This window comes from Microcebus murinus, chromosome 19 (genome assembly GCF_040939455.1).
Source record: "Microcebus murinus isolate Inina chromosome 19, M.murinus_Inina_mat1.0, whole genome shotgun sequence".
In the NCBI taxonomy this organism is placed as follows: Eukaryota; Metazoa; Chordata; class Mammalia; order Primates; family Cheirogaleidae; genus Microcebus; species Microcebus murinus.
The window spans coordinates 906,179-931,952 of NC_134122.1; the positions used below are offsets into that span (position 1 = coordinate 906,179).

Consider the following 25,774-nt stretch of genomic DNA (forward strand, 5'->3'; position numbering starts at 1 on the left):
GAGGGAGGTGGGTGGGCCGTGTGTTGCAGCCGCCCCACTGGGTCACGCTCTGCCCTCGGGCTCCTGACTCTGCGTTCGCCTCGGCAGGGCTGCTGGCGGCGGCCCAGCACCTGGGCGGGGTGGGGGCTTCCCTGGGACGCCCTGGGCCAGGACCGGGGCCCTGCCTCGGTTCCCAGGACAGCGAGGGGGTGGGCTGTGGGTTTGCAGGGACTGTAAGGTGACCCCGGGGGCCCCTGGGGGCGTGGGGACGGCAGAAGGCTCTAGGAGGCGTCCCCTGGGGTCCAGGCACCAAACACCACCACCCCACCCCCCATCTCAGGGCTCCGAGAGGGCAAAGGTTGTGCCAAGGTCATCTGGCTGCCGAAGGGCAGAGCCAGATTGAGCCCAGACGGGCGGGCTGCTGGGCCAGCCAGAGTAGGTCTTGAACGCGCCTCTTAAAACTCCATGTTCTCGGGGCACCTAGCGGGGGTGCAGGGCAGTGATCCACATCGGTGTGTCCCTGCCTGGTACCCACGGCTGGCATGCACAGGGCGGGGTGGGGTGTGGAGAGCAGGCCTTCCCCTGGGCACCTGCTACCCTCGGACCCGGTCTCAGCAGTCTCGGGACGTCCGAGGGTCTCCCCACCACAGATCCAGGTGGGGTGATGGGAAAGCAGGGGGCCACACCCAGCGGGCCTGGCCCCTCTCGGCCATGTGGGGGCCCTGACCAGGGTCGGTCTGCCAGGGCCCTGGAGCTGTGGGGTCGGCACACGGGACTCAGGAGAGGGATGGGGACAAGCATCCCTTAGTCTCTGACGCCACCACCTGGCATCTTGGCGGAGCGAGGCCACTGGCGGGGGAGGCCCCGGGACAGCGCAGGCTGGGGCTGAGCGCTGCTGGGCATGGGCGGGGGCAGGTGCATGCCCGCCTCGGGGCTCGTCTGGGGCCTGGGGAGGCAGCCCCCCACCCCGCCAGGCCCCCCGGCCCCTGGCAGCAGAGCAAGGAAAGAGCGTGGGGCTCGCGAGGGAGGTGTTGGCAATGAGAGCTGGAGGGGCTGGCTGGGGGGGGTACGTGGGGGCCGCTAGCTCCTCTGGGGGTGCTGGCATGAGACCGGGGCATCTCCCTCCCAGTGGGGTCCCCTGACGGGCAAGTCACCACTCTTGCTCCGGGGCAGTGGGACCACACACCCGCGTGATGTCGCCTCTCCCTGTCGATGTCGTCTCTACGCACGTGATGCCAGCAAGGCCCAGCGAGCCTCGGGCTGCCGGTGGACTCGGGGACACGGCCCTGAGTGGCCGCAAGCGGGGAGGAGACCGCCTGACCGAGGTTCCTGGCGTCGAGTGCACCAGTCTGTTCTCGGCTTTTGACGATGGCGCACTCGTGTTTCTGTTTGAGATGGGCTTTGTGAATCCGTGCACAGCTCGGCGGTGTCTTTTAATTCTGTCTGCTCGACAGCCCGTCCTGTCAAAGGAGACCGAGAGAACACTGAAGGAAGGAAACAGATTTTTTAGTGGGAATCGGGAATTGCAATGCCATCTTGTTTCTGCTAAAGATGAGGTGATTTGCTTGCTTTGTGATGCTGCAATGTCAACGTTTAAAGAAGTGCGATGCTCGTCAGCTTGTAACACTCACAGGGACCACGGGTGTTTTAAATTAGGGGGAGAGGCGCAACAGGTTTATGTTGTAGAAATTAAAAGATGAAAAGCAAAAGCAAAGACAATTCTTTCAAGCAGCCATAAGACCTGGAAATAATGCCACTGAAGCAACTTATAAAATAGCTTATAACTTGGGGAAAAAGGGAAGCCATCCAGTGATGTGGAAATTGTGGAAGAAGGCATGGTCAAAGTTTGTAGGATGCCTGGACCCCGATAATGTTTCAAAGTACAAACAACTGCCTCTTTCAAGGAGAACCATAACTGACCGGCAGCATAAATTAGCCGCCAACTTCACAGGACAACTTCCTGCAACACTTCAAAAGGAAAATATATATTACTCAATCTGTTTGGATAAATCAATGGATACTACTGCCTGGGTGCAGGTTTTATACTTCATTCAGGTCATAACAGAAGATTTTCTTTGCTACAAAGAGTTACTCTCTTTGGACACTCTTGCAAACAGAACACAGGGGTGGGGTGGGGGGATAGATATTTTCAACAACTTTCAAGATAAATGTGGTGAAGTTGGACTGAATTTGGTAAATTTAGTGAGTGTATGTACAGAGGGTGCACCTTCCATGACAGGAAAACATGAAGGGTTTGTTGCACAGGTAAAAAAAAAAGTATTAACAGATCCTGATGGTTTCATCTCTTTTCATTGTTTCTTTCATCAGCAAAATCTGTGCTAAGGCTACTATTTTAAGTGACAGTTTGCAACAGGTTTTAAGTATTGGTAACTGTATTTGTGCAGATGCAACATGGCATTCCGCTTTACAACATGCTAACATTGACTGGTGAGGTATTCAGTGTGGATTTGCCATGTCATTCTAAAGTGCATTGGCTATTGCAGAGACAGGTGTTAGCCAAAATTTTGTCTCGATGAGAACAGATAAATTTTTGAAGGACAGAATCAGCGATGTGAATTATTGAAAGAAGATTTTTACAGGAATGCAGCATTTCTGTGTGATTTCACGTCAAATCAAAATGACTTGAACATTTGCAAGGTAGAACTGAGTCTGTGTATGATACGTGGCAAAAAAAAAAAAAAAATCCAAGCATTTTGAAAAAAGCTATCTTTTTTCAAGACACTTCTTCAGAAGGAAATTTCGGACGAACATTTTCCCCAGTTAGCAAAGGTCCTTGATGAGCAGGGTGACATATGTGAATCATTTGAAGAACATGCAGCTGTTGTAGACTATCAGTTGGAGAATACAGTGAAAGTCTCACTGACTTTGAGAACCATGACATCACACTCAAAATTAGCATTTCAGCCTCACCTAGCTGATATCACCAACGCACCTAAAGAACTACAGATGGAATTGATTGAGCTCTCAGGAGATGACATTTTAAAGTCATTATTGATGCTAAGAAAGATGCAGTTGAAACATGGAAAAATGCAGTGGGATACCCACGCCTTTGGCAACATGCCCCTCAAAATGCTTTCTTGCTTTTCAACCGCTTATTGCTGCGAATCTACATTCTCCTGCCTGACCCAGATCAAGATGCCCTTGAGGTCACGCATGACTGACACCATCTAGAGGATCAGCTGAACCTCCGGACCTCTGTGCTGCACCAAATATTCAAATGTTTTCCCACAGTGAGACACGACAAAGTCATTAAAAGGTGAATTAACTTTAAAATTAACAAATGCTTTTTTATGTCTTTGAAATTATGAAGTACACAGTTATGAAATAATATATATTTTAAAGTGTATTTGAGATTTCTAGAATGTGGCGTTATGTGATTACAGCTACGTTAATTCGGTTTCCAGCATGGAAAGGTCCCCACCCCGCCCTCGGCCTTGCCTGAGCAGGTGGGGCCCCCTCTGCTCACCTGGGGCCTTGGGGGTGGAGGGAGCCTCTCTCTGCGTGTGGCCTTCAGCCTCGTGGGGGCCGCTGCAGCCCCGACCCTCCCAGCTGGACCCTGGGGAGGCCCCGTAGGGGTGTCGGGGGGGTCTGTCACTGCCGTTCAGCAGGTGTCTCCTGGCCACACCCCGGGGCTCAGCCTGGCAGGACTCGAACTGGTGCCCGGCCTGTCTGGTGCCCACCTTCTGTGGTCGGGCGACGTCGGCCTGATCTGGGTGCTCGAGGCAGATGGGGACCCTTTGGAGGGTGGAATGGGCTGGACAGGGTGCTCGAAAGGGCACAGGGACCTGTGACCTGTGGGAGGGGACATTTGGACAGACCTGGATGGGCGTCCCAAAGCAGCAGGAGCCAGGCAGAGGGAACAGCCTGTGCAAATGTCCTGAGGCAGGCACTGCGTGTCCCTGTGGCTGTTGTGACTGGGAGAGGCAGGTGAGCCGGGGAGTCCCGTGGAAGCTCGGGGTGGGGTGCACACAGGGGACCCCGAGTCTGCCCTTGGGAGCTTGTGGGGCCGAGAGGGGTGAGATGGAGAATTGTCTGGAGAGGGGGTTGGGCTGGCCAGGGCACGCGGGGGACCGGCTTGGTGAGAGACCACCAAGCCGAGGGAAGATGGCGGGAGAGCAGGTGCAGGACACCCCAGGGGTGAGGCTGGGCGGGGCACAGCACACCTTCGAGTCCCTAATGACAGGGCTGGCAACAGCCCTTCAGGAAGAGCCCTTGGGCCCGAGACTTGTCACCTTCAACCACCAGGCTCCGTTCTGGCCCAGGCACCCGGGGGCCTCGCCTCTGCGGTGGGCCGGGGTGAGGCAGCCCGGCCAGGCTGTTCCCCAGAGCTGCTGGCGAGACACCCCGTTCCGGGGTCGGGGTGTGAGGAACGAGGGGGATGGGCCGGCCTCTCAAGATGGCCTAGCCTGAGGCCGCCCGGTGGTCAGGTCGGGCAGAAACGTCACCTGTTTATGCAGATGTCGGCCGGGAGGGCGGGGTGTGTCTCCTCCACGCTGGGCGGCTGTTTGACTGCCTGGCACGAAGAGGGGTTGCTCTTCTCCTCCGTGGTTGATTTTGGCATCTTGGAACGGCTCGGCCAGGGCACCCGGGGTGAACCTCCACTCGGGAGGTCAGGGGATGGGCCGCCCATCCTGGCAGGAACACCGGGGCCCGGGGCCCAGGTCAGAGGTGGGGAGGAGAGCCCAGGTGGGACAGGGCCCAGGGTCCAGACTGGGGGAAGAGAGCCCAGGTGTGACAGGACCCAGGGGCCGGGCTGGGGGAGGAGAGCCTAGGTGGGATAGGGTCCAGGCTGGGGGAGGAGGGCCCAGGGTCTGGGCTGGGGGAGGCCCCCGGCTGGCCCCGGAGAGCTGGCAGCGGGTCTGGGCCCCTCCCCGGAGTGCCGTGCCCGCCGAGGGTGGCAGATGGGACTGAGTAGCAGCTCGTCGTCTTGCCAGAACGGTCCTTGTGCAACAGACATGCTTCGGGACGCGAGGGGCGTGCCGCCGCGTGGCAGCTGGGCGTCCCCAGTGCCCACGCTCGTGCCTCAGCCAGGAGGAGGTGGGCCCGGGTGGCAGGTGTTGGCAGTGCCTGGGGGTTTGGTTCAGCGGGACGTTGGTGAACATCCTGAGTTGGAGTGTGCCAGGCGGGGGACGCTGGGCCCCCGGGTGATCTCACCGCCACCCCGACACTGCCAGGGCACGTGGCCCACTGCCCATCCTTCTGTGGCCTGGCATGGCGGCATCAGTCTCGTGCGGGCGGGTTTCAGGGGCTCCGGGCACGTCCCCCGTGTAAAGCGGCAGCCCCCGCCCAGCCCCCGGCTCTCCTGGCCCAGGTTGGGAGCTGGCCTGGCCGGGAGGGGACTGGGTCACCCCCAAACTGCCCCAGGGCGAGCGAGGAGGCCCCTCTGACCACCCAGGGGTGAGCGCCTGACTCTCGTGGCCCTGGCCCCGCTGGTCCCACCCCCGGACGAAGGCCCAGGAGGGGTCTGAGCCCCGGCCAGGCAGCTGGACCTGCCCGACCGCGTGGGCTGCGCCGTGGCTGGTCCCGCTGTTGGGGCCGCGGCGGGCAGAGCTGTTTCCCTGCAGACGAGCCGTGTGGGTCCAACAGGGGCCGGCGCTGACGAAGGCGCCTGCTACTCGAGTGGGCGGTGACGCTGGCGCCTGGCGTGTGGCGTGGGCTGGTGGCGGCAGGGAGGGGCCGGGAGCAGGGGGAGCCCCCCAGGCCTGCTGGAAGTGGGGGACAGGCCCATCCTCCTTGGTGGGCACAGCCCGGCCCTGCCTCACCTCCCAGGCCCAGTTTGCCCAGGTGAGCGAACTCCGACCCCTGCCTGGGATCCTGGTGCCTGTGCAGAGGGGTCTGGGTGGCCGGCGGGGCGTGGGCCTCTGGCACCGTCCCTTGCCCCAGCCCGCACGTGGTGTTTGCCGAGTCAGGCGCATTCGTGAGGAGGGGCGAGGGTTGGGGCAGATTCTTCCAGAAGGTGGCAGAGCCACCAGGGTAGACAGACTTGGTGTCCCCGAAGTCCACGGTTGGCTGGTGGGGGCAACCTCTGCCCCGGCCCTGCAGGTCACCGTCTGGGAGCCGCAGCACCTTTGTGTATGTTACTTCATGGGCCTCGGTTTTCCCGTCTGTGAAACGGGCCTGTAGCCCTCATGGACCTGAGCGCCTGGGGCTGGCCGGACTGCAGGGTCGGAGGGCAGGTCAGAGCTCCCTTGGCCGTCGTCCGCGATGACCCCCGGTTCTCCGGCATCAAGCGTGGGCAGCGCCTCTGGGCATGGGGGTCAGGCAGGGGCGAAAGCTGCACGTGGCATTCCTGGCGTGAGACCCGAGGCCATGTCCGGGGCCACCGGTGTCCTGGGTGCTGGCCGCAGAGCGGGGTGCACACGGCCCTGGCGGCGGCCAAGAGGGAGCAGCACAGGGCGGTGGTGTTGGGCGGCTCGGCAGAGGCAGGGCCGCCACGCCAGAGGGGTAGGTGCCACGGGGCAGCTGCCGGCCGTGTGCGGCCTTGGCGGGCCACTCAGCGTTGGTGTCCACCCAGAACCTCAGAGCGTGGCCCGTTGGGGAGCAGGTGTCTGCAGGTGTCAGCGGCCAAGCCGGGCCCTGCTGTACCCGGGTCCCCCCCGGGTCCGGCCACCAGCGTCCTTGCGAGAGGAGCAGACAGACACGCAGAGGCGGCCGTATGTCTGTAGGGGCAGGGCCGGGGCAAGGCGGCCACGAGCCACGGCGCGCGGGGACTGCCAGCCACGCCAGGACAGGGAGAGGCCGGGACAAACCCCGAGGGCTTCCAGAGCTGTGCGTGAGCTCCGTTCTGTTGTTACCGTGGCAGGATGTGCCCACCTGCCCGCCAGCCTGCCCTCGCGGGTGCCTGCTCCGGGGACGCCCTTCCCCCGCAGCGCAGACGGGCCGGGCTGTGTCAGCGGGAGTCAGCTGCTTTCAGGGTAAGTTTAGACTGGCCACCGCCATGGAGTGGTCCTCAGAGGGGACAATGGAGCCTCACACCTGGTCAGAGGCCCTGCCTACCTGGGCCGTGGGCACCCCCAGCCTTTGGGTGGAGTTGTTGGGAGGAGCCAAGTTTCCTGGGACCCTGTGGAGGGGTTGGGGGCAGAAGCAGGGGACACGCAGACAGGTGGGTGGCCCTGGTGAGCAGTGTCCAGGCTCAGGGCAGGGTACGGCAGGGCTGTGGGTGAAGGCAGGGGCTGGGCTGTACCTGGTGGCCATGGCCAGGTGGGTGGGCACGTGGTCAGTGGCCCAAGACCCCCACTGCACCTGTTCTCATGGCCCTTCCGTGGGTGCCCAACCTTGGGGCCACCTCGGAGCTGTCCTGGGCGCCTGCCACGGGGGCTGGCCGTGGGATGCCGTGGCTGGGTGCTTCTGCCCATTGGCCTGCGGGGCTGTCTGACCCCATGTTGGCTGTGTGTCCCTGGCTGGTCTCGAAGACTCTGTTCCTGCTCTGGGTGGGGGGTGAGAGCCGCCAAGCCCAGGACCTGCCACGGCTCTGCACGCTCTGGCCCCAGGGTGCCCGTCTGAGGGGGCAGCCCTGCCTGGCCTTCTCCGGGCGCTGGCGTTCCCTTCTCCCCCTGGCATCAGGGGCCGTGGGCAGGGCCCGGGGGACAGAGGCGCTGCTGGGGGCATCCGGCATGGGGCCGGGGGTCCTCCGAGGGCCTCTCTGACATTCTCCCGGGCGGCGGCTGGTGGTCCGGCCAGGGGAGGGTTCACCGCGTGGCCAGCCTGCGCCCGGCGCACCGTGAAACCCCCTCCACACAGCCCCATTGGATATCGGCCAGACAGGCTGGGAGTGGCCGTCAGCGGGTCGTGTGGAGGGGCGAGGGCCTCGGGGGCCACGCTCACCGTCCTGCTGCGTCCCTTTGTCTTTGGGACCAGACGGTCGATGAGTCAGCCTGCATTAGCTCCTCATTAAAATGGGCCGGCGCCCCTGGGCCGCTGGGGTTGCCGGGCAGTCTCGACCAGCCGGGCACACGTCCCTGGCCGAGCCACGCACACCTCGTCGAGGCCCACGCTGGCCGGGCCGTGGGCTCTCGTGCCAGTGCTCCTGAGGCCCAGGACACCTGCTGTCCCCGGGAAGCCTGGCAGGTGAGGGACAGGCCTGCTCGTGTGAGGAGGGAGGCGCCACCAGCAGGCACCTGGCCTTGGCATCCTCCCACCCTCCACCCCCGGATGCCTCCGCGAGGGGGTCAGGGCCGTGTGGGCTCGGCCGCCCCTGCGCGGAGCAGTGGGTGGGGCTTGGCCTGTCGGCTCTGCCCGGGGGCCTGGGACCGCCTGGCCTCTGCTGGGTCCTTGCCGAGCCTGTGACGGCACAGACGTGCCTGGCGCCCTGCCCCCCCCCAGGAGGCCGACAAAGCCCCCAAATGCCGTCCTTGGGCGGGACAAGCAGAGACCGTGGGCCTGGGTCCCCTTGCTAGAGAGAGCTCAGGGGGCCAGGTGAGCTCGAGTTCGAGGATGCAGGGAAGAGTGTTTTGGGGTCAGGTGGCCCGAGCTGCGTCTGGGGCCCACGGCACCCTGTCATCCGGGCCCGCAGCTGCCCGGGGCCCCGCACATGCTGAGCTGTTTCCATCCGAACACCCAGACGTCAGGCTGCGGGTGACGGGCAGGCAGGTGGCAGGGGCGCCGAGTGGGCCCCTGGACAGAGGGCCACGCGGGGAGGCCGGGTGCACCCGGGGCCCCTGTGGGTCGTGGCGGCTGACTTGCCCGTTATCCCGACTGGGCGGTCGCCGGCTGTGTGTTTTGGCCGCCGAAGTGGCAGGCAGGGCCCTGAGCCTCTGGCCTGGCAGGAGCGTCCTTCAGGCGTGGGACCTCAGGGGGTTCGGTTCCCTGCGCTTCTTGGGCGTGGAGGACGCCCTGCACCGGGGCCGGTGGGACTGGGGCACCCGGGCTGTGAGCGGCCGGGTATCAGGGTGGGCAGGGGGTGGGGACTCCCCGGGAGTGCTGCTGAGCGCAGTGGCGCCATTGTCAGGGAGGCAGAGGGTCGGGGGCAGGAGGTGCACACGCCACCCACGGGACGCTCTCGTGGCCAGACGTGGTGTCGTGGGAAGGTCCGCTGGGTGGGCCTGGGCAGGGAGGCTCTGCGATGGCAATCTCAGACCACTCCTGGCCACATTCCTTCTCGATATTCCACGGCCTTTTTTTTTTTCCACCTACCCTGGAAATCTGGGTCACTCGATTAAGGAGGGAGAAGAACAGCTCGTCCTTAAGGAGCCCAGCCGGCTCTGCACGGCCACGGCCCCACGGAGCCTCTGGCCAGAGAGAGGGTGCCTGGCCAGGCGGCCCGCCCAGGGGCATCCAGCCTGGGGCCCAGGGAAAGGCCTGGGGGCTGCCCAGCCCCTGCCCTGCCTGGCGTCCACCCCGAGGCCAGCGCCTCAAGGCCCCTCGCTGGGGCCGGCGGGGAGGGACGCCCTCCTGAGCGCACTCCCGGGTCGCGCCGCCCCGAAGTCCGGGCAGTGCGCCAGCGCCCCCAGCCTCCCTCCCAGACCCACCCTGCCAACACCTCTGCTCCTCCCCGCACTCCTGGGGCTGGAAGCCCGTCCCCTCCCGCCCATCAGCACGAGAGCGCGGCCCCAGGCCGCCCACCCGCCGTGTCCTGTGCCCATGGTTTTGTTGCTTCTAATTGAGTAATTGGCCGCGTCTGGTGCCGGCCCGCAGCTGCTGTTACCCGCACGGGCGAGAGTGCCGGGCCTGCCTCGCCTTTTAACGAGTTCTGCGCCGCCCGCTGCCCCGGCCTCGCTGGCGGGGGCGTGCTCCGTGTGTGTGCCGGAACCAGGCGCCCCTATGCTTTCGTCAGCCGCTGGATTTCCTGCGGCTCCACGGCCTCGCGCGGCGGGTCAGGTGGGCGGCCGGGGCGCGCGGGGGCGGCCGGGGCGCGCGCGGGGGCGGCCGCCTGCCGGGTGCAGCCGGCCTCATCACTGGCTCTGCCCGCACGGCGCGGCGGGTTTACTGCGCTCACAGTCGTGCAGCTGCCCTGCAGTAAATTCCAGAACATTTCATCACCCCGAAAGGAAACCCTGGAAACCCTGTGCCCGTGAGCAGCCGCCCCCGCCCCCGCGGGTCTGCTCTGTGTCTGCGGAGTCGCCTGTTTCCTGTAAATGGAGTCTCGGCGCGGGGCTCGCGTCTGGCTTCTCTCACTGAGGCTGACGTCAGCCCGGTCCACGCCGAGGCTGCCTCCCCGCGGTGGAGCGCGGTGCGTAGCCACGTGGTGATCGTCCGTGGCGGGTGGTGTTCAGGCTGCTTCTGCCTCTGTGGTGGCCGTCCCTGTGCCGGGGGTCTGCAGCCCTGGCCTCGGTTTCCCCGGGCTGTGTGCCCAGGAGCAGAATTGCTGGGTCAGGTGGGAGCCGTCTAACTGCCAGGCGGTCTCCCCAGGCAGCGCCACTGGTCACCGCCCACGGCTCCCACCTGCCACGGGTCTCTGACCAGCGGTTCCGCATTAGCCTTGGTGACCCCACCCGGCCTGCGCCTGGGGTGGCAGGACGCAGCCCCCACCTCCACCCCCTGCAGGTGCCCTGAGTTTCGGGGTGGGCAGCCCCCACCCAGGGGGCCGAGAAGGGGCGTCCTGGTGGCTGCCCCCGGTTGAGGGGCCCTCCCGTGCCGGGCCTCTAGTGGACAGGCCGCCCAGTGGGCTGGGGGGCCCCGAGTCCCCGCACGCAGGTGGGGCGGGGGCCGGTGCTGCTGCCCCGGCCACGGGACGAGGAGCAGGCGCCCGGCCGCGGGTGGGAGACGCTGGCGCGTGTTTGCGTGCATCCGGCCTCTGGAGAATTTCAACACCCACACCCGGAATAAAAAAAAAAAATTATTAATGAGCTTGGTGCGGTTGCCATGGGAACCTGTTGCTAATGAATCTCTGGGGTTTCCTTTACCTTTGCTGCGGTGCCGGGGAAGGCTCAGCACCACGACACGTTGCCACGGATGGGGTTGCCGTGGCAACGCCTGTCGCTAATCCCCAGCCGCTCCTGGTTTACCGGCCTGGCCTGGAGGCGCCGCCGCCTGCGTTACATAAAGCCATTACGCGTGTGCCCGGGGCTGTTCCTGCCAGAGCCCCCGGGCCCCGCCCGGCCCCCTGGGCCGCCACCGTGCCTGCAGGTGCCACTGCTGGGCCCCCCAATGCAGGAAGCAGGGAGACGCGGGAGCCTTGCGTTGGCGTCCTGTCGGCAGGAGGGCCCCCGTGCACAGGATGCTGCCCCCGGCGCCCCAAGAGCGCTTGTCCCCGGGATCCGTCCCCTTCCTGGCGGCCGCCTGGGCCTGGTGTCCACACCCCGTCTGCCCGGCCCAGGCGGGAGCACTCTGAGGGCCAGAGACGTGATTGGAGCAGGGGCTCCTGTACCCAGAGGCAGCCTAGGACGTCCCCAGGGCGTGGAGGTGGCAGGTGATGGTGGCTTCTGAGGCCCCGAGCTGTGGGGTCGTGGGAGAGTGGTGCAGGGGACGCCCTGTGGCGGTGTCCACTCTGCCCTTGCCCCGAGGAGCCCGTCGCCCCCCACATGCATTTGGAGGCCGGGGGTCCCTGGACCCCTTTCTCTGCTCACGGGGGTGGGCACATGCCAGGGGCCCGAGCGCAGGGGGAGCTGGAGCAGGTTCCACTCCGGGCCTGGCTCGGGCTGGGCCGAGATGCAGGGGGCCCCTTGAGCAGGGACAGGTATGGCCCATGGTGCCCAGGCCCTGCCGGCCGCGGTGACAGGGAGGCCATGCCCGGGCCGTGTGTGCAGGGGGGCAGGGGCGGGGTCTCAGGCTCTGCAGAGCCCCTTCCCGTCTGCAGTGCGTCTGCCCGCAGTGGGGTCTTGGGGTCGTGCTGAGGGGGCTCATCGGTCCAGGGGTGCTTGGCAGACTCACGGAGTCGTGGCAGCGGGAGGGAAGGTTCTGGAGCATTCCAGGTGGCAGGACACTTAGCGTGTGATCCCGAGTATGCCTGGCCACACGTGGTCTTCCCACCGCCTAGCTGGGTCTGCAGGGTGGGGTGCACGGTGCTGGGGTCACCAGGGCACAGGGCGTCTGCCCCGTCTGTCCCTGTCCCCGAGCCCGGGATGTGGGGCTGGGGCTGGGCCGTGCCGTGCCTGCGGAGGGGTCCTGGTGGGGTGCTGGCTTGGACCTGTGGCTGGGGGTGTGGCAGCCCGAGAGGGCTGGGGGCGTGGCAGCCCGAGAGGGCTGGGGGCGAGGCCCACGCCTGGCCAGTGGCTTCTGCCCCTCCCGCTTCCCCCGAGTGGTCGGAGTCGAAGGTCCAGACACCTCAGCAGGGCCAGCGTGTGGGTGAAAGGGTCAGGCCCGCCCCCGCCTGCCCTGCGGCAGCCCCCAGGCAGGCAGACGCCCAGAGCCCAGAAGCTCCTCCATCCCAGCCCTGGTGGACCAGGCACCTGCGGGCAGGGGGGCTCCCGGGAGACCCTCAGCTCTGTCCAGGCTGCCGCCTGCCCTTCGGCCTCTGCCCACGGCCCTCTCCCAGCCCCCTTCAGGGCCTGCCCAGTGTCCGAGCTGCCCGGCAGGGCCCGAGTCTGGGATTCGGGAGACCCCGCCCGGCTGCGAGCAGGTGGGAGGGCAGGGGGCAGCTTGGGGACTCCGGCCTTGGCCTCCGGTGTGCCTGCGGGCTCCGGGGTGGGGGGCTTCCTCCTCCTCAAGGCCGAGGTGGCATCGTTGAGGCCAGCCTGTTTGGGCCTGGCCCCCCCAGAGCCGTCCTCCCTGGGGACCACCGCGCGTCCCCAGCCTGCCCCTCAGAGGGAGTCCCCGTCCCAGGCCGGGAGACTGGCGTTCCCGCCTCAGTTCCGGGGTCTCAGTGCGTCCTCCTGAGGAGCAGGGAGGCCCCGGCCTGTCTAGGAGGCCGAGCAGGGGCCACCCAGCCACAGCCCGTCCCCGGCCTTTCTCTGTCCCCAGCCCCTCGGGTGAGCCGGGCATGTCCTGGGGGCCGACACGGGGCCCTCGGCCGCCCGCGCCGAGAGGTCCTGGGAGGGAGGTCGGGGCTGGGCCGGCCGGGGCGTCTCCCTGCGAGTTTGAAATACGGCCTGCCGGCTGGTCGGGTCTCGGGATGTTTTAATTCCTAATTTAGACTGTTTATGTGCAGAGCTGAGGCCGGTGGGAAGAGACAGTGTGGGCCGAGCCTCCCGCCCCTCCCAGGGCTGCCTCCGGCTTGCGGCTGCCCGAGGGGGGCCTGGCCTCAGCTCCCCCCAGCCGGCCCCGGGGGTGTCTTCACTGTGGGGGGGGGCACCGCGTCCCCACAGAGCCGTCTTTGTGAGGGGCAGCCGCGCCCCAGGCCTGTCCCCGGGTCACGCCGCGGTCAGGCCAGTGCTCCGGGCGGGGCTGGGGACCAGCGCCGGGCAGACCCCTGGGAGTGGGGTGGGCAGTGCTGAGGGCGTCCCAGGACGGGCGTCGACCCTCCCGCTTGCATCAGGAAACACGTTCTTCCTGCGTGTGGCGACCCGGGGAGACCGGCCGGCAGATTCCCGGCTGTCACGCCTGCGAGTCCGCCAGCCCCCGAGCCCCCTGTGCTTTCGGGTCACACGCTCCACAGAAGAGTGTCAGCCCCCTGGAGCGGGCGCCGTGTGCAGCCTGCCTGGGTTCTGGAGCTGGGCTGGCCCCTGGTCCCGGGCACGGGGTGTCCCGCGTCGCCTCCTGGCCTTGCGGCTCTGGGATGTGCAGGGGTGGGGGCACCTGGCCTGCAGTGGCCCAGGCCAGTCCCTGAGGACACTAGGCAGCCGCCGTGTCAAGGTGGCCTCAGGGCCCGGCGGGGCGACCCCAGGTCTGTCCACCTGCGCCCCAGCCCCACTCAGCCCTGGCGGCTCTGTCCCTGCGGAACCCTGCCCTCCCTGGCTCTGGGCCTGTGACGGGGGGGTCTTGAGGCAGAGCTGGACCCCAGGAGGAGTCGGGGTGCAGAGTCTTGCCAGGGTACACTGGGCCACAGCACCGGGCGGGTGACAGCCTTCTGGGGTCTGGAAGCCCCTGGAGGGAGGGGGCCATGCCGGCACCCAGGGGGGCTTCCTGGTGGTGGCTGCCCCCCCTCCCTGGGGAAGAGGGCCTCCGTGCCCACTCATGGCCCTCAGGGTGTTTGCACGGCCGCCTGAGACCCCGCCCGGGTCCCCAGGGCCCTTCCCCTGACACGGGGGTTCCTGAGCCACGTCTGCGCTGGGCTGGGCTGCTCAGGTGTGGACGGAACCTGGGAGAGACGTGCATGGCCGGGAGCTGCCAGCTGGGCCGGCCGGGACATGGGGGGTGGGGGTGGGGGTGGGGGGTGCCAGAGCCTCGGCCTGTCCCTGAGCCCCACGCATGGGGACGTGGAGCGGCATCACCAAGGCTGAGGCAGGCGCTGAGCGTGAATGTCAGGGCCGGAGCTGCAGCCGGGTCGGGGGCCTGAGCCCTGGAGGGGCCGTGGCCTCGGGGAGCCCAGCTGCAGCCAGTTTCACTTTGAATCTGACTTTCTGAGAGTCCGGTCATCTTTTGTAAATGTCACCACTATTAATAACAGGGCAGGCGGGCGGACGCCTGAGTGTTTCGGCCTCCACTGCCGGGGTGGCCCTCGGAGCCCAGAGAGGGGCCGAGTAAGCTGCGAGGGGGCTCCCCGGCCCCTTCCCAACCCTCGGGAGCCCCCCATGTCCCCTCCCCCAGGCCACCTCCGTGTGGCCCGGCTGTGGCACTCTGCCCGGGTGACTGGTGTCCGCCCCCCAGGACACACCATCCTTGGGGCCCCATGTCCCTGGCCAGTCCCGGCTCAGCCCCCAGCCAGGGGCTCCAGGGGCGCGTTTGGCCGCGATGTCCCGCCCCTGCCGAGCTCCAGGGTCGGGGGAGCAGCCAGGGTTGGGGGTCTGGGATGTCAGACCCCCGTCATCCCCCAACCAGGTGGCCTCACTCCCCTCCCAGCCCCCCATTTTCCAGAAGGATAGACCAGCTCTGGGCACTGCACTCCAGGCCAGCGAGAGCCTGTAGAGTCGGAGAAGGGGGCAGCAAGTGCCAGGCGGGAGGTGCGTGGGCCTGTGGGGACCCCAAGGCCGGCGTGGGGTCTGGCCATCCCTGCACACTGTGCCCAGACCTGCCGGGGAGGTACAGTCGCTGAAAGGCCAGGTCCTGGCCCGGCCAGCTGTCTCTGACTGTGGCCGCACTTGCATCTGGCGTCTCCCAGGGCTGGGGTGTCTGGTGGCTCCTGGGGTGGGGGCTGGGCGCAGCGGCCACTGGGCAGGGTGGGGCGGTGGGTGCCTGGCCTCGGCCCGGGTCACTCTCTGCTGTACCCGGGATGGAGGCCCGGCTGGCCCTGCCCTTGGGCTGGGGGCCGTCTGCACCGTGGGAGCGCAGGCAGGGTGGGCAAGGGGCCTCCCCTTCCTTCTTTTTTAATAAACACCCGGTTGCCAGGCAACGCTACGGGGCAGCCGGGCTCTGCAGGGCCAGGCAGCGTGGGTGTGTGTACGACCCATGTGGTGCATGTGCACGCGTGGTGCGTGACTCCAGTGTCGGGTGTGAGCTGGGTTTTTGCACACGGGTTGAGATCACGGATGGACTGGGCACCGCAACCCTGGTCTGGGAGGCCCGCGTCTCCCCAGGGGCAGCTGGCTGAGGGGGCTGGAGGCCCACGTGCAGCGAGACCACCTGGGGTGGGGAGGCGGGGGAGGGGTCTGCTCTGGGGCCTCGGTTGGGTGGAGTCAGCCCTGGGACACCCCGCTTAGACCCCCCAGGGCGCGGACACTGCTGGGGCCTCGCCTGGACTGGTTCCCCCCACCCCCACCCCTGCTCTCTTGCGGGAAGGAGCCCCTGCCGCTCCCGCCCGCTTCCTGGCCGGGCCAGGCGGTGGAGCTGCAGGCGGGTTCCCATGGAGGGAGCCTCTGGTCCCCCGGGTCTCTAATTTGGGCCGCGGCAGCTGTGCAGTGGCATTCGGCGGTTATTTCTGGCCTGGAGAATTCCAGCCCCTCGCAGGCCCCACAGGCCTGTCCCGGCAGGCGGGGTCACCTTCCCCACGGCCCCTCCTGGCGTGGCTCCTCTGCCCACACCTTCCCTCCGGGCCAGGTGCACGTGGAGCCCCTCTGGGGGACCGAGACTGGCAGGGGAGGCCGGGAAGGAGCTCTCACCTGGCCAGGCTGCCCCGGGACAAAGGCAGCTGAGGGGAGGCCCCCGGGAGAGCAGCTCCCTGCCCCAGGCCACCCCTCGTGGGAACCGAGCCGGAGCTGTGTGCAGGTCGGCGGGAGGGTCTGGGAGCGTGGGAGGAAGGCAGGGCTGGGCCGGCCCCGCTGGCAGGCAGGCACGTCCCCAGGTACTCGAGGGCATCGCCGCACGCTGCCACCAAGTGGCTGTCGGGCCTCAGTGGGGCTTCTCGCCTGCGCCGCCAGGCTTCCTACCTGCACGGTGACCAGAGGGGTGGGGTGGGGTCAGGCGATTTTCCACTCAATTACGCCTTGAAAAGTTTCTGAGTCAAGCTGTTAAGAGCCAAACAAAGACATTAGCGCTCTTCCTAATTAGCGTGGTTTTTAAATGGCACACAATTAGGGGGAGGGCGGGCAGTGCTCAGGCCCCGTGTGGCTGTGAGAACCTTTCCTGTAGTCCCTGGAGGTCGGGGGTCAGCCGTGGTCTCAGGGCCAGAGAAGGGTGTGTGCACATGTGTGCATGCGTGTGTCCACGTGTACACACAGATGCTCGTGTTATACACACGTATGTGGGGCATGCCTGGCACACCGAAACTGTACACCCAGACGGGTGCCTGTGCAGTGCCTGGTGCACATGCTACGCTGGCACACGCATGGGCTCTGTGTACACCTGTGCACATGAGCACTGGTGCATGGCCCTGGCTGCTGCGTGCTGCCCCCCCCCGCCTCTGTGACAGACGGGCACGGCACCCCCAGGGCGTGACCACGTGCTGGCGTGAGAGTGCCATGTGCCGGCCACACGGGGCGGGAGGCTCCAGCCCACCTGCGTGCTGGCTCCTGGCGTGGACGGTGGGCCCGGGTGGACAGAGACATGGAGGCCGCTCAGGAAGGGGGGGCCATGGGGCTCAAGTGTCCAGGGGCCGCTGGCACAGGGAGACGTTCTCGGATGGGAAGGAATGTTCCGGCAGCTGGAGCCATCCGCTCAGCGAGGATCTCTGGTCCCCCAGGTGGGGGTGCCATGGGGGTGGGTTCCCAGCAGCCCCAGCTCCAGGGGAGGCGCTCTCCCACGACTGCCCAGCCCCCGGCGCCCGCACGTGACCCCAGGCCCGGCTAGAGGACAAACAGCTCCATGTTTGGCTGTCTCTCCGCCCCGCCCCCAGCACAGTCACGCAAGCCCCGGAGCCGGCCCTCCATGTTCCCTGGGCCGGCTGTGAGCAGAAGAGGGGCCTGCCCCAGGGTCTGGCCACAGTGACAGCTCGGCCAGGAGGGCCCTGCCGTGTCCCTGCCGTGTCCCTGGGCCGGCTGTGAGCAGAAGAGGGGCCTGCCCCGGGGTCCGGCCGCAGTGACAGCTCGGCTAGGAGGGCCCGGCCGTGTCCCTGCTGTGTCCCTGGGCCAGCTGTGAGCAGAAGAGGGGCCTGCCCCAGGGTCCGGCCACAGTGACAGCTCGGCTAGGAGGGCCCTGCCGTGTCCCTGCCGTGTCCCTGGGCCGGCTGTGAGCAGAAGAGGGGCCTGCCCCAGGGTCCGGCCACAGTGACAGCTCGGCCAGGAGGGCCCTGCCGGCCGGATAAGGGCAGAGGCCGGGAGAGCTGCAGCTCCAGCAGCCTCAGCCCTGGGCGGAGGGGAGGGCGAGGCAGGGACCCCTCCCGCTCCCCCCTGACTTCGCAGGGGCCTCAGCCCTGCCCGGGTAGGGCACAGGTGGCAGCCGGCGTGGCCGAGCCCTCAGCCCAGGCCTGGCCACTCGAGCGCCCCTGGGAGGACTCGGCCACCGGCCAGTGGGAGCGGAAGCTTCCGGCGTCCGAGTCCCCAAATGCCCATGAGGAGGCCGGGCCCGCCCGCTGCACCCACGCCAGGGCCGGGCCTGGGGAGGAGGTGGCAGGGGCAGGAGGCCATGGGGACCGCTGTCCCGGAGCGCCACACGTGGTGAGCTGGTGCCTGCAGGAGTGAGCGATGCTGCGTCTCACGGCCGCTGCGCCCGTTTCCCAAGCGCGTGGGAGCCCTCTGCACCCCACCCTCCCGAGGGGCAGAGCAGAGGGCGTGTGGGGGCTGAGCCTGTGGGTCCCGGCCGAGGCGAGCTGGGACCCCGAGCCCCCTCCGGCCCTGGGGGGCTGAAGGCTCCGCCTCACCTGGGCCCAGCTGTCGTCATGGCAACAGCCTGGGGAGGCAGAGGAATGTCCTTCAGTCGTGCACCAGGACCTGGCCCTCCATGGGATGGGGAGAAGCTGCTAGAGCCAGGGGAGGTGGCCCACTCTGGGCCAGCCCCTCCCCCATACCACCCCCAAGGAGGCAGGACAAGTGGGGGTCCCAGGTCAGAGCTGCCGGAGTGCGGCCAGCCCCGCCCGGCTCACTCCGCTAGGTACTGTCTGCATGTCCTCACTGAGGGTGGCCCTGGAGACCCTGTGTGGGCCCCATGCCCAGCACGCAGAGCCCTGTGCATCAACGTGGCTCCCGCCGTCCTGTGCTCAGGTCCAGACCCGACAGGTGCCAGGGCCAGCGTGAGCCCCTCCGACTACCTGGGGAGAGGCACCCCCCCGGGCGGGAGCAGCGACTGGGGGGCAGACCACAGACAGCCGTGGTCACGGGCCAGGAGTGTGGACTTTGTGTCCAGGGTGCTGGGCAGCCACTGTGGGCTTTTATGGGGGTGCCATGGTCAGCATGGGTCCAGGGCACATGGGGGGTGGGTGGCGAGTGTGCAGTGGGGTCTCCGCACTGGCAGGCAGGGCTGGGCACGGGGCCTGGGGCTGCAGGGGTGGGCAGTGCCGAAGGTAGGGGGACGGCGAGCTCCTAGGTGGGGAGAAGATGGGACCCGTGTGCCCGTGGCGGGCGTGGGTGGCAGGGGGACCGCCGTGGCGTGCCCGTGGGCCAGCAGGGAAAACGTCCCCCCAGCAGCAGCCGGCAGGAGAATGGAGGCCACTGCGCCCTGCAGGAGGCTGCGTCACGCGTGGAAGGGAGGCGCCCCCCCAACACCCGCCCAGGCACCAGGTCTCCAGCGCTTTGTCCGAGCCGCTCCAAGAGGCGGCTCCCAGGCTCCGGTGCAGCCAGTGGTTCAGAAGGAACAGCCTGGCCTGTGGGGCTGAGGGTCGGTGGGACTCGAATTCCAGGAAGTTAACTGTTTTCCGCGAACAGTGAGGAGGCATTTAGGGCTTGCAGCATGTCGGCTTTCTGGGCATTTCTGAGGCGCGGGAGGAGACCCCACGGCACTGGCGGGTGCTCGACGGCCCCTCTGATCCCCTCTGTCCCTGCTGCGGGTTCTGGACGTTCCGTGTGGCCCGGATTGCACGGCCTGGTCGTTTCTGTCGGGTTGTTCCACGGCGCGTCTTGTGGTTGTGGCGGGCGCCTGCGCTTCTCTCTTCCCGCGGCTGCACGGGGCTCCTGTCGCGTGGCTCGACCACATCGAGTTCATGTGTCCGTCCATCGACGGGCCTTTGAGCTGCTCCCCCCGGCTGCCGTGGCCGTGTGTGCGCCGATCTCAGAGCGCCGGTCCCCGCGGTCTGTGATGCGTCCCCAAGGTGGCACTGCCCGGCCACGTGGGAGCTCGATCCGGCTTTCTGAGGACTTTCCAGGCCGGGCTCACGCGCGGGCTCTCAGTGTCTGTGGGTCCTGGACTCAGCATCCGTGGGTCCTGCGGTGGCTGCCTGCGTCCCCAGTGGACATGGCCATCCGCAGAGGGCCCTGCTGGCCGGCCCAGGTGCGGGTCCGTGACCGGGAGGAGACAGTGAGTGTGCCCAGGGCGGGCCAGGACGTGCAGCCGTCGAGGGCCTGGGCCCAGCCTGCACCGCAGGCCCCATCTCCTCTGTGGTGTCTCGGGCAAAAATGCGCAGCCCCTCCTGGGGGGGGTGTCCCTCGGGCTGTGGAGACACCAGGACCAGGGAGGAGGCGGCTGCGTCTGTTGCCATGGCAACCTCACAGGCTGTGGGTCCAGGCGAGATGGCACGGGCAGAGGTCTGTGGACCCTCCCTGGTGAGATGGGATGGGCAGAGGTCTGTGGACCCTCCCTGGCCAGGTGGGACAGGCGGAGAGCTGTGGACCCTCCCTGGCGAGGTGGGACGGGCGGAGGGCCGTGGACCCTCCCTGGAGAGGTGGGACGGGCGGAGGGCTGTGGACCCTCCCTGGCGAGGTGGGATGGGCAGAGGTCTGTGGACCTTCCCTGGCCAGGTGGGACAGGCGGAGAGCTGTGGACCCTCCCTGGCGAGGTGGGATGGGCAGAGGTCTGTGGACCTTCCCTGGCCAGGTGGGACAGGCGGAGAGCTGTGGACCCTCCCTGGCGAGGTGGGACGGGCGGAGGGCCGTGGACCCTCCCTGGAGAGGTGGGACGGGCGGAGGGCCGTGGACCCTCTGTGGCGAGGTGGGACGGCGGAGGCCGTGGACCCTCCCTGGCGAGCAGGCCCGGGCTCCCCGAGAAGTGAACGTGGAAAGTTAACTGTGGACTCTGCCCCCCCCCACGGCATTCTTACAACGCCTCCGGAGCGTTTCTGTACTTCCGCCCACATGCATGCAAACCCACATCCCTGGAGTAGCAGCTTTTCATTTTGTCCTTCTTTGTAGACGAGGCCCCGTGCCCCAGGCGTGATGCTGTCCCAGTGCACATGGCGCCCCGCCCCCTTTTGCGTGGCCGCGTGATGCTCCCTGGCCACGTGCCACGTCACGTCTTGGCACCAGCAGTTCCTGCCCGTCCGCCCTGGCTGGATGGACTTCGGGGTGCCGGTCTTCTCGGCAGGGCTCCGGGGCCTCCGGTGCAGGGCGTGGCAGGTGCAGGTCGGACCGTGCCGTGTGGCCCTGCACTGAGCGGCCAGATCCCAAGGGTCTTCCATGGTGCCCACTGAGTCCTAGGGGCTGCAGCCAGCTCAGCCTCTCTCAGGTTGTTTGATACAAAACCTGTGGCCGGGCAGTGGCTCACGCCTGTAATCCCAGCACTCTGGGAGGCCAAGGCGGGAGGATCGCTTGAACTCAGGAGTTTGAGCCTGAGCAAGAGCAAGACTCCCCGTCTCTACTAAAAATAGAAGGAAATTAGCTGGACAACTAAAAATAGATAGAAAAAATTAGGCAGGCATGGTGGCACATGCCTATAGTCCCAGCTACTCGGGAGGCTGAGGCAGGAGGATCCTTTGAGCCCAGGAGTTTGAGGTTGCTGTGAGCTAGGCTGACGCCACAGCACTCTAGACCGGGCAACAGAGTGAGACTGTGTCTCAAAAAAACAAAAACAAAACAAAACAAAACCCAGAGCTGCTTTTGTGCCTGCAGCACAGCAGCGGGGCCACTCGGAGTGCGCCTGGCTCCCGCGGGGTGGGCCTCCTCCCCCGGATGAGCACGGGTTTTCTCCTTGAGCAAATCGGAAAGGAAAGGCTGAGTGCTCAGGAGAGTGAGGCCGGGGAGGGAGGCAGCCCAGCACCCCTGCTCTCGGCAGGGAGGGGCCGTTCCATCAGGGTCCCGAGGAGAGTCCTGGCAGTGCAGTAGCTGCTCCCGCGTGACCCTGCGCTCAGCGCCCCGTGGGGCTGCGGGGTCCTGAGAGGGGGCTCTGGCCTCGCTGGAGACTCCCTCTGCCCAGCTGCCGGTGCCCTCCTCCCCGCTGGCCTCCCGCCAGGCTCAGGGACGCCTAGGCCCAGCTGTTCCGGATTTGGCCTAATGGAGCTTAGCCGGGGGAGCAGATTGCTCTGGGGAATTGAGGGGGCGGGCGATGGGGGGGCTGGGGCAGCCGGGGCTCCTCATCCTCCCACGCAGAGCTCTGTGGCCTTGCTTCCTGATGGCAAGATGCAGCCCAGCAGGGAGCCCTGCCTGTCAGTGGCTTGGGGGCCACTCTGACCATAGAGGAGGGGGCAGGGCAGCCTCTGCCTGAAGACCCCTCCCCTCTCCCCCTGCTAGCACGTGGCTCAGTGAGGGCCGCCCAGCCCTGCCTGTGTCCCTCTGTGGGAACGTCCATCCTGTCCTGACCTTCCTTCCGCAAGCCTAGAGGCCTCCGCTTTGAGAACGTGTTGTCCCAGGCCTGCAGGGCTGGGGCCGAGCCCTCGCCAGGGGGAGGGGAGGGGTTGGGGGCTTGGGACCGGCTGGTCCCTCCACAGCAGGGTCTGCATGACCCCCTCAGTGTCTGAAGGACGAAAGTGCTGCTAGCCCCATTGTGCCGATGGGTAAACTGAGGCTCGGGCTGAAGGGCAGGTAGAGTTGGGGCCGGGCCCCGCAGCTCCTCGCTTATAATGAGGTTTCCGGTCCAGGAGGCTCAGGCCATTGTTTGGGCCACACTCCCCTGCCCCACACAGGCCTCCTGAGGCCCTAGAGACCCCGTCATGGGGAGGGGCTGTGCCTGTGGCCCTGAGGCCCGGCCTGGGCCCCCCCACGCCTCCCAGGCCTGTGTGTCTTCAGCACAGAGATAACAGGATGCCCGCTCCCGGGACGAGCGGGTGTCTCCCCTCACGCAGAGGAGGGGTGTGGGGGCCTCGGTGTCCCCGAGCAGTGGGCAGCGCCCTGGGGGCCCCATGCCCACACCCCGGGGGCAGGGGACAATGGCTGTCGGGGTCGGGACAAGCAAGTTTGTCACGTGGTTTCCTCCCCACTCCCTCCAGTGAGAAGGGGTGGGTGGCAGAGGGGTTGCTGATGAAGCCAGGCCTGCTCCCCCGACACAGGGCCCCTCCCCCTGCCTCTCCCCTCCCCTGCAGGCTGGCTCCCCTCCCCCGCCCAGCATCCTGCTGGGGCTCCGGGTGGGGCGGCCGCTTCAGCACCATGGACAGTGGCTGCCACCAGCACCACTGTCCTGGCAGCTTTCTCCTGGCCCGCCGGGCTGTATCGGGGTGCGTTGGAGAAGAGCCACCTTGGAGAGCTTCAGAAAGCCCCCCGAGACGCCTGGCCCCTCCGGGAGCTTTGGTGTGGACGCCGGGCTGCCTTTGGCCCGGGCCCCAGGGCGGCTGCAGCCCTGAGCCCAGGGTCTGAGCAAAGGCATCTCCTCCCCAGGAGGGGGGCTTCCCAGGCAGGACGGCTGTGGAGGGGGGAGAGACGTGAGAAGGGGCCGGCTATGCGGCCCGGTGTGTGGGACCGAGGTGGAGTGCGGGGCTTGAGGGGGTCCCTCCATAGACGGAACCCCACCACTGCGGGGTCCCCAGCCCTGGGCCCAGGGACGGGCTCTGAAGTCCCCCCCAGGCTGTCTCTGGGGCTTCTGTGCGAGTCCCCAGCCCACGTGGGGGCAGGCAGGCAGGCTGCCCAGGCCACACGGGGGTCCCGTGGCCCCCACCCGGTCTGCCAGGTGCGGGGAGAGTTGCCGAGGGCGTGTGCCAGGTCCAGGTGGTCCCAGAGCCTGGAGGTGGTGAGCTCTCTGCTGCTCCCTGAGGGAGACCCCGCGGCAGAGACCACCTCCCTGAGCCCCGGCCGCATGGCCCTGAGTCCCCACCGCTCCTGCCGCCCCCAGCAACCAGGCCCCGTCCAGCCCTGCCGCGCGCCAGCATGGCTCCCGGTGTGCAAGAGACGTTGATTCTGACGTGCAGAAGTGGGTTCAAAGCCTAAAGGAATTTTTAATTAAGACTCAGGAACTCCACCTGTATAATTAAGCCTCTGAAGCCACTGAGCTCCGTGTGACGTGGTCAGTCGGGGCTGCCTTGTCCTCAGCTGCCCACGGGAGCGCGACGGGAATGGTGTGAGTCACGAGGGCCTGAGCTAGTTGGCCTCTCCCTGCCCGGCGGGACGCAGGGCCTGGGCTGGCCGCTCCTGTCTGGGCAGAGCCGCGTGGGGCGCTGGCAGCCCCTGCCCGGGGTGGGGAGGGCTGGGAGCTGGGGTCTGCCTGTCCCGGAGGCCCCAGCATGTCTGCCCGTCTGCGACCTGCTGCCAGGAGCCTCCCAGGGCCCTCTGGGCACTCCCTGGGCACCGTCCCCCCAGAGCTGTGTCCGCAGGCCCGGGGGCCCTCGTGGTGTGGGGGCCCTGTGGAGCACTTCCCCACGTTGGCAGGTCTGATTTGGGGCTGGGGGTGCAGAAGGCACAGGGTCTTCCCCTGGCAGGGACCCTGTAGACTCAAGTGGGCACTCGGCTGGGCGGTGTGGCCTCAGCTGGCTCTCGGTGTCTGGGCGCCGGCGTCCTCTGGTCCCCAGCCAGGGTGAGCTGGCATCTGAGAGGCACCGCGAGTCCCAGGCAGCGGGCGCTGCCGTTGTCCCTGGCAGGGAGCGAGGGAGGCACCTGCAGGCCCGGCCTCGCTCTGGCCACCTGGGGCTTCACCAGCAGTGTGTGTGGCCCTGACGGCCCCACCCCTGCCAGAGCCAGGGGGTCCTGGATGTGGGTGGGTGGGCCCCCAGCCCCTCCTGGCCGCCCCTCGTGCTCGACTGCCAAGGTTTGGGAAGGGTCTCGGCCCAGCAGAGAGGGCCGAGGTACCATGGCAGGACCCCAAGCCAGGCCGCCTTTGAGTGGCTGGGGCACCGGCCACCCTGGCCACCCACTGTGCCCGTGGGCAGGGTGTGGGCGGCTCTCATGGGGCCTGGCTCCACTATTGCCGCTGAGGTTCCAGTCAGGCCCCGGTAAGCAGCCCAGGCCCCTTCCGTCCCACGGGGCCCTCCCCCTCAGGGTCTGGGTTGGGGTCCAGAAGGCAGTGCCTGCTCAGTGCCGGCGGGTGGGGGGGCGTGCTCTAGTGGGGCTAAAGTCTTGAGGTGGCTGCGGGGTCACTCTGGCCAGGAGACCCTCGTGGCAGGCAAGCCCGGCCCAGGGAGGGCGGGAATGTTCGCAGTGTAGCCTGTGTCCAACGGCCTTCCAGGTCAGGGCACCCACTTCCGGCCTGGGCGTCCTCTCAGAGGGTCTCTGGGGTGGTCCGAGTGGACGTGGTGCAGGCCCAGGGGAAACGGGCCGTCAGGAGGCAGGTCTCCGTCCTGGGTCCCCATGTCCGAGGGGTGGGGGGCAGCCGGGGTGGGCCGGAAACCCATCCACCTGCTGGTCGGGAATGTTCGCTGGTGTGGGCGTGGGCAGAGAACCAGGAGCGATGGACCGAGAAGACCCGGGCACCCAAGGGGCGGACAGCTCCGCCGTGGGACAGGAGGGCAGCCGGGGGCCTGGGGGGATGGGCTGTCCCCGGAGCCCAGGCTGGGCTGCACCACCTCCCTGCAGGGCTCGGGCAAGCTGCAGGGGTGGGGGTGCCACTTGCAAGACTGGGGTCCCCCCAGGTCTGATCTCCCTCCCACCGGGGTCCTGTTCCCTGGCCGGGCAGCTTGTCTTCCCCTGGCAGGGAGTGGCAGGTGTTTGCCCCGTGCCATGAGCCGTCCACACAGCCTGTTCCGTTTAACCAGTAACAACACCCCCAACCCGGGAACCCGTGGCCCAGGGAGATGCACATGGACGCTCTGTGCGTGGCCGGCGCTCTGCAGAGACGGGCCCTGGCGGGAGGAGGGAGCCGCCTGCCGCTGCAGCTCCGGGCTGGCACTGAGTTGGGGCCCCTTGAGGCCCGGGACCCCTCACCTCCTCGGCCACCCAGTGGGCGCAGCCTGCCCCCGCCAGCCTCCACGAGGAGGCCCACCCCCACTCCTGCGAGCAAGCGGCACGCTCTGCACCCGCTGGGCTTGGGGGGGGGTGCGACATGGCGTGCAGCGGCGCAACTGTTAGCCCAGCCTCTCCCGTCCCCGGGGAAGGGGCGGGTGCCGGCTGTGGCCCGGCAGGACCGGCCCTTGCCGCCGTAGCGGGAGGCTGATTTCTGTTTTCTGCAGCGGCGTACGGCAGAGGCGCGTGTTAGGGCTGAGCCCATTAAGTGTGATTACGCGCTCTTGGTGGGAACGTGTAATTACGTTGGTGGCCAGCGGCCACGG

General features: G+C 67.2%; 1 protein-coding gene across 1 annotated transcript in view; it reads left to right on the forward strand.

The window, feature by feature from the left end:
* The window catches only part of CACNA1H (calcium voltage-gated channel subunit alpha1 H), a 52,067-nt gene that overhangs the window by 2,771 nt on the left and 23,522 nt on the right, over positions 1-25,774 (forward strand). The gene's annotated exons all lie outside the window — the stretch shown is intronic.